Source organism: Ursus maritimus, unplaced genomic scaffold (genome assembly GCF_017311325.1).
Source record: "Ursus maritimus isolate PB19 unplaced genomic scaffold, ASM1731132v1 scaffold_1, whole genome shotgun sequence".
In the NCBI taxonomy this organism is placed as follows: domain Eukaryota; kingdom Metazoa; phylum Chordata; class Mammalia; order Carnivora; family Ursidae; genus Ursus; species Ursus maritimus.
In genome coordinates this window covers 68,518,001-68,532,518 of record NW_024423343.1, presented here as the reverse complement: position 1 = coordinate 68,532,518, position 14,518 = coordinate 68,518,001, and the positions used below count along the sequence as shown (strand labels likewise).

Here is a 14,518-nt window from a genome sequence, read left to right as displayed (position 1 = left end):
TATAAACTGTTTTTGCTGTTACAAGAATTATCTAAAATTGAGCTCATATCCTCAGACTACACTGTGATGAAAGGGGATTTGTGTTTATGAACAAGGTAGTAACCATGAAGTGATGCAATTCTATTTCTGGAAACTTAGAGGAGCCATTTGTAAAACATAAACTAGAGGTTATGTTGATCTTGCCTGTCCACTTTTCTTTTGATTTTTATTACAGCAAAAACAATTTTTTTTAATTTAGACTAATCCCCTTTGGTACAGATAACTTTTGACTTTCTATAAGCACGCATTATTGCAGTTACCGTTTGTGTATAGGACATTCAAAAAAAGTGAAGGTTTTGGAATTAGTAATTCCGTACCATTTTGGACTTACAGCCTCAAGATTTTAAATGCTTTCACATTCTGAAAATAGTGGTAAACCTCTTTCATTTCCTTCATTTTATCACAATACTTTTCTATATCTTTTTTTTTTAAAGATTTTATTTATTTATTCATTTGACAGAGAGAGACAGCCAGCGAGAGAGGGAACACAAGCAGGGGGAGTGGGAGAGGAAGAAGCAGGCTTCCAGCGGAGGAGCCTGATGCAGGGCTTGATCCCAGGACCCTGGGAACACTCCTTGAGCTGAAGGCAGACGCTTAATGACTGAGCCACCCAGGTGCCCCTCTGTATCTATTTTCATATGCCAGGGAAGTTTGCAAGCAAAATATATTTCATTCCACAGGCATACACAAGAAAAGAAAACAAATTCAACATAAAAAAAAAATCACACTGATAGGTACTCATTAAATTTAGAAAGTATAAGAACTAAGTCATCAAACAAACAAAAACAAGATGGTGTCACAGAGGACATTGTATAACAAAAGCTACAAAGATGTTATCACATCAGCTGCGGCTCCTTGGCTCTCTGTTCATTCTTCCAAATACTAAGGGAGAAAAAAGATGCTAAGGGATGGGAGGGCAGAGAAAGATGAGGGCTGGGAAGCCGTGCTTCTGCTCTACCTAATTGTACTTCTCTCTACCTCCCGTCCATCATCTCCATTGTCAATGACACCTTTGTGTTGTAGAAATTTTTGTATTATTTTTATAGCATGAAATAAGTAAATAGTTAATTGAGTCTTACAATAATCCTTCAAATACAAAATACAAATAGGAATCTTGATTCTTTCAGCAATAGGGAGCCATTGAAAGAATATTTTTTCAGGAGAATAGCATGTTCAAAGTTGTGCATTAGGGAGATTAAGAAGGCAACAGTGTGTAGGGTAGATTGAAAGGAATGGCAGAGCCTGATTGGGCAAGCTGGTTAGAGAACACTACATTGGTCTAGATAAACTTGAGAGGCTTTGGTGGGTTGAATTAGGGTGGTGTCCAAGAGAAAGGAGAGGAGATAAGTGCAGAAGTTCAGTGTATCTTAGGTCTTGCATTCTATTCTACTTCATCTAAATTTGATACTCGAGTCCAGCTCTGCCTGAATATCCAAGGCCACTTCCAGTCAGATGCCAGAGATGCTTATCCAACCCCAGCCACATGGTCTGATGGCTACACCCGTAGCCACCCTTGCTGTCAATGCAACGGACGTGAATGCCTTACAGTTTTCTAGGCACCCATCTTCAGCACCTTTGCTATGCTCTGTCTGAAGCTCCCTCTCCACATTGCCAGGGCTTAATAGTACTTCAAGAACGTGCTCGAGCCCCATTTCCTCTGCGTAGGAGAGCAGAGGAATAACACTTCCAGGTGGTACAGTTGACCATCCCCTCCTTTGGAGACTTCTGAACCTTATTTGAATCTGGATTTGGAACTTATCATACTGAATTTCACTTACATTTAAACTCTTTTCCAATGTCCACTGTGGTGGTCCATAGTAGGTAGTTGGTAAATATTTACTGGACAGTTAAATTCTGATAGTCGAAGATTCCTGATTCTTACTCAACTTTATTCTTCAGCCCTATCTTCCTTCCTTCATAACACAGTTCTTACAACTGAATTCCTTTGCTAGCCCCTGTTTCTGAGTTTCTCTTGTGCTAATGATTTAGCAACAGAGTCCATATTTAAGGGCTATTCATCTGGGTTGTCTTATTGCCCCCTTCCCCTGCCATCAAGACCTGCCTGAAATCTACCAGTGTTAGCCACTCCGTGATACACCAACTATGAATCATGTGATCAACCAGGTGACAACTTCCAAGTGTCACCTGATTAGACACCTGATGACTCAACTCCTAGTTGCTGAGTCACCCTCCCCACTCCCACCCCCACACACATACTTTTGCAGACTACCTGGTTTATAGTTGGAGAACTCTGCACACTTGATCTCACACTTGCTCACCAGGCTGAACACCTGCCACCAGCAACTAACACCTCCCCTAACATGTGTTCCTTTCCCAACCACCCACAAGTGGTCATGAGTGACGCCTAGTCTGATTCTTCCTGCCCCTCTAGGAACTGGTGGTACCTTGCAGAACCTCAAGATACGACACAAATCCATTGCATTTAAAACCTGCTTGGACTTGGAGGGGAGGCAGACAAATGTGGAGCAGGAGTCAAAAGGTAACTGAAGCTAACTTGGGTGACTAGGAATGTGGAGGAGGCATGAGGGAAAAAAGCACATAAGAAGGAGCAATTTTAGGAAGGGAGGAAATGAGTTTAGCTTTTAAGAGGAGATGATGAGTCTAAATTTGGATATACCCAGGGGAAATCTTAAAATATTTCATGAGGTATGACATGGCATCAGCCAATCAACATAGATGCCAGTGTTACCTAATGGGTACCTACCAGCCTAGGAGATATTACGTGGGGTGGAGTGAGCAGGTGAACAACTTACTGGAGATGAGAGGAGTTGTAGACTTGGGCCAGCAGGTTTATCCCAGAAAAACTTCCCACCTGAACTTCAACCTGATTGTCCCTTCCCCTTCCTCTAAAGGTTAGACTGTGCTTATATGCCAGTGGGTAGTAGTTAGCCTTTTTTCATCCTCGTATTAACCCTTAGTTTGTCTTAAAATTACGCCCAGGCTCCTAGTGAAAGAACTCCATTGCACTCAACCTCAAACCATTTTTCATGACTTTGTAACAGCAGAGCCAGCCCTCCCCTTCAGCATGTGAAGACCTCTTTTATTCTTACAAACAAGAGAGGGCTGACTGCTATGGATTTATGCAAATTCAGTTTTTAACCTGCCAGCCAAAGAATAAGGCATAGAGATTAATTCTTAAGATGCTTTTCGGCTTTTGAATTTTGTGTTTCAGGGAGGATGTTTTTGATTTTTGCTTTTGGCAGATTTGACGTAGACATAAAGACGGAAAGTTAATTGTTAGCTCTGGGCTTTCAAAAAAGGTGAGGATTTCTACCACCCTGCCCAGAAAGGACAAGCCTATCGCCCAAGGACTTGACTCTGGGTTAGTGGCTTCTGATTCAAATTGAAAATACAATACACGTCAAATAACCAAATTGGCTGCACTGGGGGTCACTCCAAGAGAGCAGAGAGTTAGCATAGCTAATGAGAACATCTCTAACAAGGGAGGAAAGAATGCTGGATTCTAGTCTAACTTCTGCTAGTATCATACTAGCAATTCCAGGGCATGAGACTTGGATTTTTCCAAATTCTTTCAACAAGGAATGCGCATTTGTTTCCCTTACAGGTGTGTAGGAGATTTAGGTATTTGGAAGGTACTAGCTTGCGTGTCTACTGGCACCTTAGGCTGATTACAAGCTTTTGTCCTTTTATTTCAACTGGTTTAATGGGTATAAGGGGCATTGATAGCAGGACTGTTTGTCATGCGAGGCAGTCGCTGGCCTATTCAGTGGAGACAGACTGCCACTTGGGTCTTGACTCTGCTATGAGCTTTGCCAAGTGATGACATGAACACCCACTCAAACGTCTGCGAAATGTCTGCCTCTTGAGTGTTCCATTTGATCCACTCCCCACCCCACCCAGACATTCGTTTCCTCACTGACCTTGCTCCAGTCCCAGGAGTGAGCTTCTTGGCTTTGATCCTGTGCTGGCAGAATCAGCCACCTCCTCTGAATGTTCAAAAGGCCCCTTTTGGCAAGCATTTCTCTCCCAGATGAGTCGCAGGGCGTTGGAGGCACATCACTTCTTAGTGAGTTTCTTAAGTATGCACTTTACCTGGCTTTAGGCCCAGGGTTATGTGGAAGGAATGATATGTTGGCTGACTGCTACATTCACAGAGATAAGTTTAATGGATTTCTCAGTGTTTTCAGGTGTATTCTTTACAGTTAAGATTGACTTCATGAAAAAAACCTCTACGTATTCTCTGCCTTTAACCATGCCTAAGTTTCTCCCTCCCTTGGAATATAGAGCTTTACTTTACATCCTTGCCTTCTGAACNGCTGCATCCAGACAACCACCTTTCCTTGACAAATTCCTGAATAGGTAGTATGGATTTATCGATTGTGTTAATTTCTTTTCATTGCCTATTCTCATATGAATCCTTGGCAATCTGGTTTCCATTCCTGGTGAACAACTGACATGATTTTTTTTCCCTGTGCTTTTCTACCAGCCCTCTATCACTGTCTCGGTTATTATGCCATTAAATCTTTCAGGGGCCTTTGGCTCTGTTGATGATCTTCTTTCCTTAAAAATGTGTTCAAGGCTCTGACTGAAACATGGGATCCTTTCCTCACCTCTTCAACTCTTCCTTTTCTCCTTTGCTGGCTCCCTTTCCTCCTTTTAGTCATTGACTCAAGGCTTTGTTCCTATCTCTGTGCCCATCCATTTTCAAAATTAGCACTTTTATGAAAATGGTAGTGATTTCTTCTTAATATTTTAAACTCCAATTTCTCACATAAAATCTGTTCTGTACTTCTATCTATCTACTAGTCATTTCCATTTGGATATCCAATCTCCTTCCCAAATTCTCCATTCTAGGAAACAGGCTAATTGTTTTAAGTCTTGGATCTAGTCACCTATTGGTGTGGGACTCTGGGCAAGTTACTTTATTTTGTCTCAGTTTCCTCAACTGGAGTGGATGATGACAGTGATAGTAAAGTCCCCTTCAATGGATGTAATGAGTAAAATATGGAAAAAGCTTAGCACAGCAACCACGTACCACAGTAAATGCTTTTTTAAAAAGGTAGTTACATTTCTAGTTATTATCTACAATACTGCCTTCTCCTTAGCTCTTACATTTAATAATTCGCCAAATTCTCTTCTGCCTTAATAATCTATTTTCTATCTTTGTTTCTTTTCTACTATCCATTGAATGAATGTTTTCATAAATAGAATTTAAGAACCTCTTTGCTGTGTGTTTATCATTTATTAGACTGCTTTCCAGTTCAAAAATGTTGACCACTCTCAATGAATACCATTCAAATCCTTCAACTATATATCCAAATCTAAGCATCCTGTTTCTACTTTGGTGATGAGTTTTATCTCCCGCTACTTAATGTATAAACCCACTCCAGACAAGGCAGTCAACTTCTCTGTCCCCGAATATGCCATGCCATTTCTGCTACCCAGGCATGTTCTTTAGATGGCAATACCTGCCTTGGGCAGGGGAGAGGTGATATGAGCCCCATGGATTTGCCATCTTTCATAACTTCTTAAGAAATACATCTTAAACCAAATGATTTTGAAGGTAGGAGAAAATCCTTTTGAAAACCTTGGCAACAGGATACACAGTTCTAGGGGGCATAAAAAGTGTGGAAAATAGAAGTACTTGGTTTATAGTATTGATTCTCTAAGTTAGACTATAATAAAAAGTATTGGTTAATTGACTGAGCACTTTACAGTTTGCTGGCGTCATACAGGAAATAAGATCAGCTCTGTTTTCCTCTAGTTGCATCTAATTTCTCTTTCCAATATCAAGACAAAGGACTGCACAGCACAGTTTGACCTCTAGATCCTTTTTGTAAAGAGAAAATTAGGTTCCAGATTATATCCCACAGGATCCACTGCCAAATCCACCGAATTAGCATATGAGTGGTCATTATTAAACAGTATATAATTATCGAGTTCCTAATATATTTAAGGCACTGTTTAGTGCTGTGAGGAAACCTCAAAGAAGAATAAAACATGTCACTTCACTGTGCATGTTCTGGACTTGGCAGTATTTTCAGTACTTGAACGTATTTTTTCAAATATTAATTTTTATGAAAAAATACATCTACAAAGTTAAAAATGTCAAATACTATTACAAGACTTCTGATAAAAAATAATAGTCTTCTGCTCCACCCTTCCCTGAGTTTCATTACCCGGAGGTAACCACATTCAGGTCTTACAGCTTTTTGTCGAGCTACTTAATTCAGTATATATAAAGAGTATTGTTTGATTTTTTAATTCTTGCCAGTTGAGAATTTAGTTCTTTTATTATCCCCAACCTCTGCTAACTCTCACCTTCTTCTTTTTAAGATAATTATAATTTTTGGCAAACTAAATATTCAGGGTTTTTATTACGACATTTATACAAACATTGTTCACCATTCACTAAATAGTGTATTATGATCACACTTCCTTTCAGGTACAACGTTTTTATTACAGTTAATAATTGCCTCATTTTGTCATTTAAAAAATTGTTGTTGTACCTCTAATTAAAAAAAAACAAACCACCATAAAATCCTTCCTAATATGGTCAAACACATTAAATAATCTGTCAGTTTCATCCCTGATCACATCACTCCCAAGAGCTCTCTCTTGGAATCCTCAGTTTCATGTTCCTCTCTGGACTGGCTGTTCTTAGTTTCAAACAGTTATCATAAAGGAAAATATCCTTTCCATATGGGAAATGATCTTTCTCTTCAGTTGGAGCTCATGTTTTCCTCTTTCTTGTTTTCGTCTTCTTTTTTTTTTTTTTTTTTTTTTGAGGCCATCCTTCACTAGCTTCCTGGGGACGGGTTTATGAGAATACATTTTTGATATGTCTTCTTCTAGCTTCAAACTTGAGGGACAGCATGGCTGGGTATAGAACTTTAATTTGGAAATCATTGTTGCACAAAATTTTGAAAGCATGCTTCACTGTCTCCCACCTTTCAGTGTTGCTGCTGATAAGTCCCACATTGTGTTCACATCATTCCTCCACTGTGACCACTTCTTGCTCTTTTTTCAACTTAGTGACTTTTTAAACTTTTAAAACATATCTACCTCAAGTCTGTGTGATGCTTGGAGATAATTTTATGGGTTCAATCTTCTGCCCTTCCTTGGGAGTGTTCAGTGTCATATTAGTTCTCAAACACTAAATTTTATCATGCGTAGAGTTTATTTTTGCGTTAATCACGGAGAAGTGTCCTGATATGACCATGCACTCATTATTCAGTGGCTATCACTCTCACATGTTTGAAATTAATTACCTCTTTCTCAATGCATCCTATTCTTTTTTTCATTACTTGTAGCTTAGAGAGAATAATACCATTTATACCACTTTAAGAATGTGTCTGTCCCTACTGATGTTTATAAACATATCTATTGGGTTATAACTAAATTCTATAAAATTTATCTATTTGGATGTACAATTCACTTTTTTTTAGTATAATCACAGAGTTGTATAACCATCAGTACAATGTACACTATCACCCCCCAAAAGACCCTCTATCCACTAGCAGAAAGTCCCCATTTTCCATTCCCTCCTGTCCCTGCAATCACTAATCTAATTTCCACTTGTATAGATTTGTCTATTTTGGACATTTCATATAAATGGAATCAAATCATACAATTTGTGGTCTTTTATGATTTTTTTTTTCACTTAATGTGTTTTCAATGTTTATCCACGTTGCAGTGGGTATCAGTATGTCATTCCTTTTATTGCCAAATTCTACTAAGCATCGAGTTTTCTGAAACATCAAGGTTTCATCTTTGTATACCCAACACCTAGCATAGTATCTGGGAGCTATTAGTACCCAGCATATTTATTAAGTAGATAGATGGCTAATGCTAAGTCCATTTTCAAATCTGCCCTCATTGTTCTGTTTTCAAAATAGAACATTATTTGACCATGGTCCTCCCCCTCCCCAAAGTTTTTTATTTCAAAAAATTTTGAAAAAGATTTAGATAAAAATTAAGGTATTCTAAATATAGATTATTCTTAAATTCTCCTCACAGTGGGAATAGTATACTAGCCACAACTGTCTCCTTTATCAGAACTTCATTAGGGTTTTTTGGTCTTTAACTCAGGCTTTAATCAAATTCATAGTCATGACAAAACAAGATGAGGCAAATAAGAGTTTCTTGCTTGGTTCTAGAGTCTCTTTACTTTGCTGAGGGAGATGGCCTTGGTCGTCAAACTGATGTAATAATTGAGTTCTTGTGGAACTCTGTTCTGATTTAGCAACATAATTTTTTTTTTCCCCTGACAGCACTATTTTCTCTTTTAATCTGTTTCATTTCTTTAAGCCAAATAGAATTAGGTCAAGGCTGAGGCACTAGCATTTCTTCTGGTGTTCTGTCAAGAACAGGTCAAATTGTGTGGATTCTTCTCCTATCTCCTTGTTCAGTCATCGTTGCTAAGATTTCTAAGCTATACTTTCATGGTTCCCCCAAAACGCTGCCTTCTCAAAAGAAAATACACATAAACAATGATTTAGGAAGTCTTCCTGCCTCAAAATCTAAGGATAATTTAAGAAGACTTCAGTTTGAAGAAATAGGGATGAATAAATGACTTCTCAAATTTACCTTTCTGCAATTCTAAAGTATTTGAAATCCTAACATAATGAGGGGCACCTGGGTAGCTCAGTCAGTTAAGTATCTGCCTTCTGCTCAGGTCATGATCACAGGGTCCTGCGATGGAGACCCGCATCGGGGCTCCCTGCTCAGCAGGAGTCTACTTCTCCCTCTGCCTCTGCCCCCTGCTTGTGCTCTCTCTCTCTCTCTCTCTCTGTGAAATAAATAAATAAAATCTTAAAAAAAATACTAACATAATAATAGTAAAACACGTGGAAGGTAGTGGTAGGATGGGTATGATTGAGCAGATACCAACAATTAAACTCACATCTATCTGTGGGCTACAGTTTCCATCTATGTTTATGACTTCAAAAACAAGGATTTAATTTTTTAAACTAGCTTAATGGCCTTGAATTGTTTTTGAACAGCTGGAAATCTTTTACAGTAACATCAAAGGTGATTACTCCTTCATGGCAAGAGATCAGGGGGTTTGTGTCTCTTGGATTGATGTTAACTCAAACATTTTTTTTTTTTTCTGAACACACACACACAGTATTTTTTTTTTAAATAAGTCTTTTATTCTGAATTCAGGGGCTATGAAAAAGCTTTAAATGCCCTCTGTAGGGGAGCTCAAACTCAACAATGCAAACATCTGACTTTATTCTTATGTTTCTTCCTCAAAAAGATGAGAAGGACACAGGGGAAAGTTTGCCTATTTTTATCCATGAAACAAGGTCACTAAATATGTTATGTCAGTTAAATCAAATCCCTATCTTTTAAAAATGTTTCTATATAATATATTGGGCCTTCATTTTGCTATAATTCGAGAGTGACACGGGTTCTGTAACTATTATTTTCCTAGATGGTTATTAGAGTCTGAATTTTTGGTTGACATTTCTGAAATAAATATAGGTACTGGAGCACTAGCATTCTGATTTAAAAATCTGACTACATTAGAAGAAAATTAACCTTTTCAAAAAGCCACTGTTCTAAGGAACGATTTTAATCAAATGAGCTTTAAATGTTGTACCTGCATTTAGAATTTTTAGAGGGATTGCAACTCCCCAGTGATCTTCCTTTTGAAGGAGAAAAAAAAATTAAATAAACGATGGAGAAAGTAACTATAAAAATTATAAAGAAGATCCTAAATGAAACCAATTTTTTAAACTGAAATGCTTTTTAAAGTAACATCAGCTTCAGAAATCAAAGTAGAAACTGACTATTGTAAGTAGTTTTGATATCTTCAAAGAAAAATATCAGGTTGTATTAATATCCAGTAAATAGTATGTTTTCTGTTGAATCCTCAATGATATGTTTATTTATACATTTATTTCATATTTGATAGGTACTTACACTGCACGAAACACTGAGGGTGGGGGTAGGGAACTTTTGCAGAGAAGTCCCAGATCTATAGTATGCAACAGATTGTTCATATATGAAGCCCTTCACATACATATTAACCATTTGAGTGAAAATCATAGCGCACATAATGTTTAGTCTACAAACTCAAGTATACAAGACATATTTTTACTTTTCGTTTCCTCACAGTTGGCTTAATTTGGTATCCAAGTCCTGATATCATCAGTGTCAGGGAGATACTATGGAGTGTCTCACGTCAAGAATTCTTGGGGTTCCTTGTCACTCTGGGGTCAGGTGGAGATGTTGGGGCTTGCAATAGATTGAATTGTTTGCCCCCCAAAGCTTTGTGAAGTTCTAACCTGTAGAACCTCAGAATGTGACCTTACTTGAAAATAGGATCATTTTAGGCATGGTTAGTTAAGATGAAGTTAAACTGGCGCTATATGGGCCCTTAATGCAAAAAGGAGAGAAAAGAAACATGCTGGGAGAAGACAGCCATTAGATGATGGAGGCAGGGACGGGAGTGTTGCATCTATAAATCATAGAACACCAAGGATTGCCAGTACCACCAGAAGCTGGAAAGGGCAAGGAATGATTCTCCCCTATAGGTTTCAGAGGGAACATGGCCCTGCTGACATTTTGATTTTGGACTTCCAGCCTCCAGACTGTGAGACAATAAATGTCTTTCATTCTAAGTCACCTGGTATGTGGTAATTTGCTAGGAAATGACTACAGGGGCTTATACTGTGCAAGGTGTCAAGGGTGGGGTGACAGGGCATCTGGTCTCTGGTCTTCTGGACACATAAAGTGAACAGGCTGCTTTTTACCTGACTCCCCAGGCCTGGCAGTCTCTGCTATTTGAATACCATGCTTGGGACTCAGGTACTTTTTAGGAGGCAAGAACCTCTGAATCCTTTGCCTGGTATATCAAATGGCCAAGGTTAAGACTCTGACACACCCTGGAGTACTGCTTTCCCCATTTCCTCTCCTAGCCCTGGGAGAATGTTTACTATTTTGCAGATAGCCCCTTTCTCCCGCCTACTTTCAGACTGCTTGGTTTCTTCTTCCAAAACTTGTGTCCCCTTTGCCCTTTCTCAAGTCTTGTAAATTCTCCTAAGGGATTGGACCTTTGGAAATCCTCAGAGATAGGGTCTTCCTCTGTCTTCACCCCCCCTCCACCCCTCTTCAGGCAATGAAACCACAAACAGTGAAGGAGAACCTGATACAGGTAGACTGGGGAAAGAAACAGTGGAAAATGTAAGAAAGAAATGTCTATAAAATAATCTACCAAACTATTATTCACTCACAAAATTATTAACAGGGCTACATTAAATTAGCCAATGGATTTTTCAACTATTTGCCCAGACTCCTCATGACTTGACAGTAAATTAAATTTAGCAGATTGGGGCTGAACAAGGAGATCAAGAGAATGGGTCTCTCCAAGATTCCATTTTAGGACATTGTTGCATGAATAATTGACTGACTCAACCATATACATTACTGATCACCACGTGACAGGTACATTGATTTTTAAGACAGACAAAGTAGCCAGACACAACAAATTAAGAGCCAGTTTTCTTGGCTTTCTTAAGTCAGTGATTCCAAACCTGTCTCAGAATCACTGAGGCTCTTTCTAAAAATACATGCCCAGAATTCAATCCTGGACATTGCTGTCTGGAGTAAGGTCGGGGAATCTGTGGTTTTTAAAAGTCCCTGGGGTGATTTTGGCCAATCTGGGGGCACCACTAATCTAAAAGATGAGATTAATTTAATAATTTGTGCACTGATCATTTGTATATATATATATAGTCCAAATGAACACATATATTCGGTGTTTTGGTATACTGTCTTTTATCATCTGCATAACCTTTGCTTTAGCAGAATTAGTTCAATAGGTTATACTTACCTATCTTTATTTTGAAATCCACACTTGGTATTTAAAATGAATTCATTAACTTCCTGGACATAAATCTTTACTGAAGTCCCATCAGACTGGTAGGAAGATTTCTTGCCGTTTGATAAAAGGAGAAACTGAGTCTGTTTCTAAGTGACACAAAAGTTCATCAATTACCAAGACATTTCCAAGTATTGAGACCTCAGTTATATTATCTAGTCCTCTTAATTTAACACTATTAGCATTGTTGAAATTAATCATCAAAGTATTCTAAATTAATTATGTTATTCAAGTGCTAATAAAAATGACTCATTTTCAATGCAAGGCTGTCTTTAAAATATCTGCTCCTATGTAAAACTCTCACTTGCTTCAGCAAGTAATGTAGCTGTGCATGTGCGCGTGTGTGTGTGTGTGTGTGTATGTGTGTGTGTGTGTGTAGTAAGGTGTACCTATGACACCCCTTTTCCCATTCTTGGCTGAGGTATGCCAATCAGGAACAATAAAGCAACAACACAATGACAAAACTAGACGAGATCAAGTGAATTGCTTAACTAGATGTGTCCCGTAAATTTAGAACAAAAAGAGTTGATCTGGTAGATTTAGAAAGACATAAAGCAAAGTCTATCCAAGTGCCAAAATCCACTGGATAATGCAGTTAAGATAAAAATATACATATGGAGAAGCACCTAACAAAAAGACACTGTCTAGCTTATTGTCGAACAAGAGTCTTTGTTTGTTAAACACTTGATCCAGGCCCAGCCCAGAAACCCAAAGACTAGTGTAAAAGGCTTCCAGGAAAGCAGGAAAGGAATGCTAACCAACCTAACCTACTGGAGCTTATCACTTCTCTAGAAGTTGTGGTATTTCGCATTGTTTGTGTAAGGAGTAATAAAGGCCTGGCAGGCTGCTACCTGTTAAGCTGCTGACATATGTTGCCCGAGCGGCTCTCGGATTGGCTCTGTGCTCCTTCCTGTGGGGGCCACAGCAGTGACACAGCCCTCGTGCTGGCAAAACAAGGTCTGAAAAAAAGAGTCAACGCTGACCTCGGTGTCACCTCCTTTTCTCTCCACTCCTGGGCAAGGGTGATGCCACTTGCATTTGGAGGTAGAGGCTGGCTTTGATGCGTGGAATTACTTTGTCTTTCCTCATAGGGCTGTTTTTCTACATAGGATTTCTGGCTAAGTAGCCTCTTTCCTTTGGTTTCCTTTCCTATTTTCACCTAAATCTGTGTCCTCTGTCCTTCACTGGTACCCAGAGCCTCAGCATCTGGGTTACGCTGACATGATTGGGGTGTTACTACAGAGCATTTATGCGGAGGAGTGAGGGTCTCTACTGCAAAATGCCCCCCAAAAGTATTTCTGGGAAGGTTGCTTAAGCTGGGTGTTTCTCAGAGGTGATGCTCTTCTCCACACGGATACTTAGGGAGTATTGGATTCTAGCTTGGTTTGGAGTGTATGTAAATGTTTCCATTCAGTTTATTAGGCTCTAGTAGTCGGTTTATGCTAAAATATTTCGCTAAATCAAATGAAAACAGCAATAACTTGCTCAGTAACAAGATTAATATATTTTCAGCAAATCAGGGCCACTCTTCATGGATTTTTCCTTGTCGTTTGTAAATAGAGGGCTGGTAGAAAGTGTGAGGCCTGATGACGGCACTGTGTCGGTGGTACCCTGAAAACCCTAGGATATACCGCGTCTAGAGTTGTCTCTGAGTAATGACAAAGTGACTCACCTTGCTACTTGGGAAATTTCATCTCACAGGAGTTTTCCAGAATTAGATTCATACATAGGGGAAAAAAATTCCTATGCACATCAGAGAAGCTGGTCGCCATTAAAATAGTCTCAGGAGGTTATTTTCTCACATTAGAGCTGAAAGTTTCATGTGATCCTCAACTTTAACACATTTCACAGATCATTAAATGCTACCTCCTTGTGTTGCTCATGCCAGAAACCTGGGAATTGTCTTCGACAGCTCTGCTTCTCTGGCGGTAGTCAACCCCTTACCAAATGTGGCTGTGTCAACCGCCAAAGTACATTTGAATCTGTCAGCTCTTATCTCCGTTGCTACCATCTTCTGCTTAGACATAATCCTGACGGGCTCTCCTGCTTTCACACTTGCTCCTTCCAATCAGCTCTGTACAGAGCAACCAACATGATCTTCTGTGTGCGAATTTTCATTTCCATCGACGCTGCACGTGGGCAGAGTTTCGTATGCATATGCACAGAACGAGGACGGTCATAATTCCGCAATTCTTACACTAACTATCCAGAAATAACAAAGAGCTGTCTCCTCTTCCTCCTGCTTTCTCAGTCCCCAGCGGTAACCGCTGGTCCCCCTTTGTAGTTGTTGAGAATTTATGTTACGTTTGTAAATTACAAGTTTATACTGCTTTAACTTGAGATTTCTGTTTTACTGAGAGGAACAGATACCACACTTGATCTGAGCCAAAAGGCCAAGAAGCTATGATTTTTCCGTTTTAGAAAAATCACCACTTTGAATTCCTGTTTACTATGAAATGATGAGAATGTATGCTGTCCTAAACACCCCCTTCTCTCTTCTCAGCCCCAGTCCATCTTCCTAATGGAATCATATCATGATTTTGAGTTAGATCAAAATTCAGGGTTTGTAGTACTCTGAATATGATTTTTAGTCTTAGCCAAGTCATG

At 39.1% G+C, this 14,518-nt stretch overlaps 1 pseudogene; it reads right to left on the bottom strand.

Annotated features, from left to right (window-relative positions):
- Positions 1-14,206: 14,206 nt before the first annotated feature.
- Positions 14,207-14,316, bottom strand: LOC121099965 (annotated as a pseudogene).
- Between the last annotated feature and the right edge of the window lie 202 nt (positions 14,317-14,518).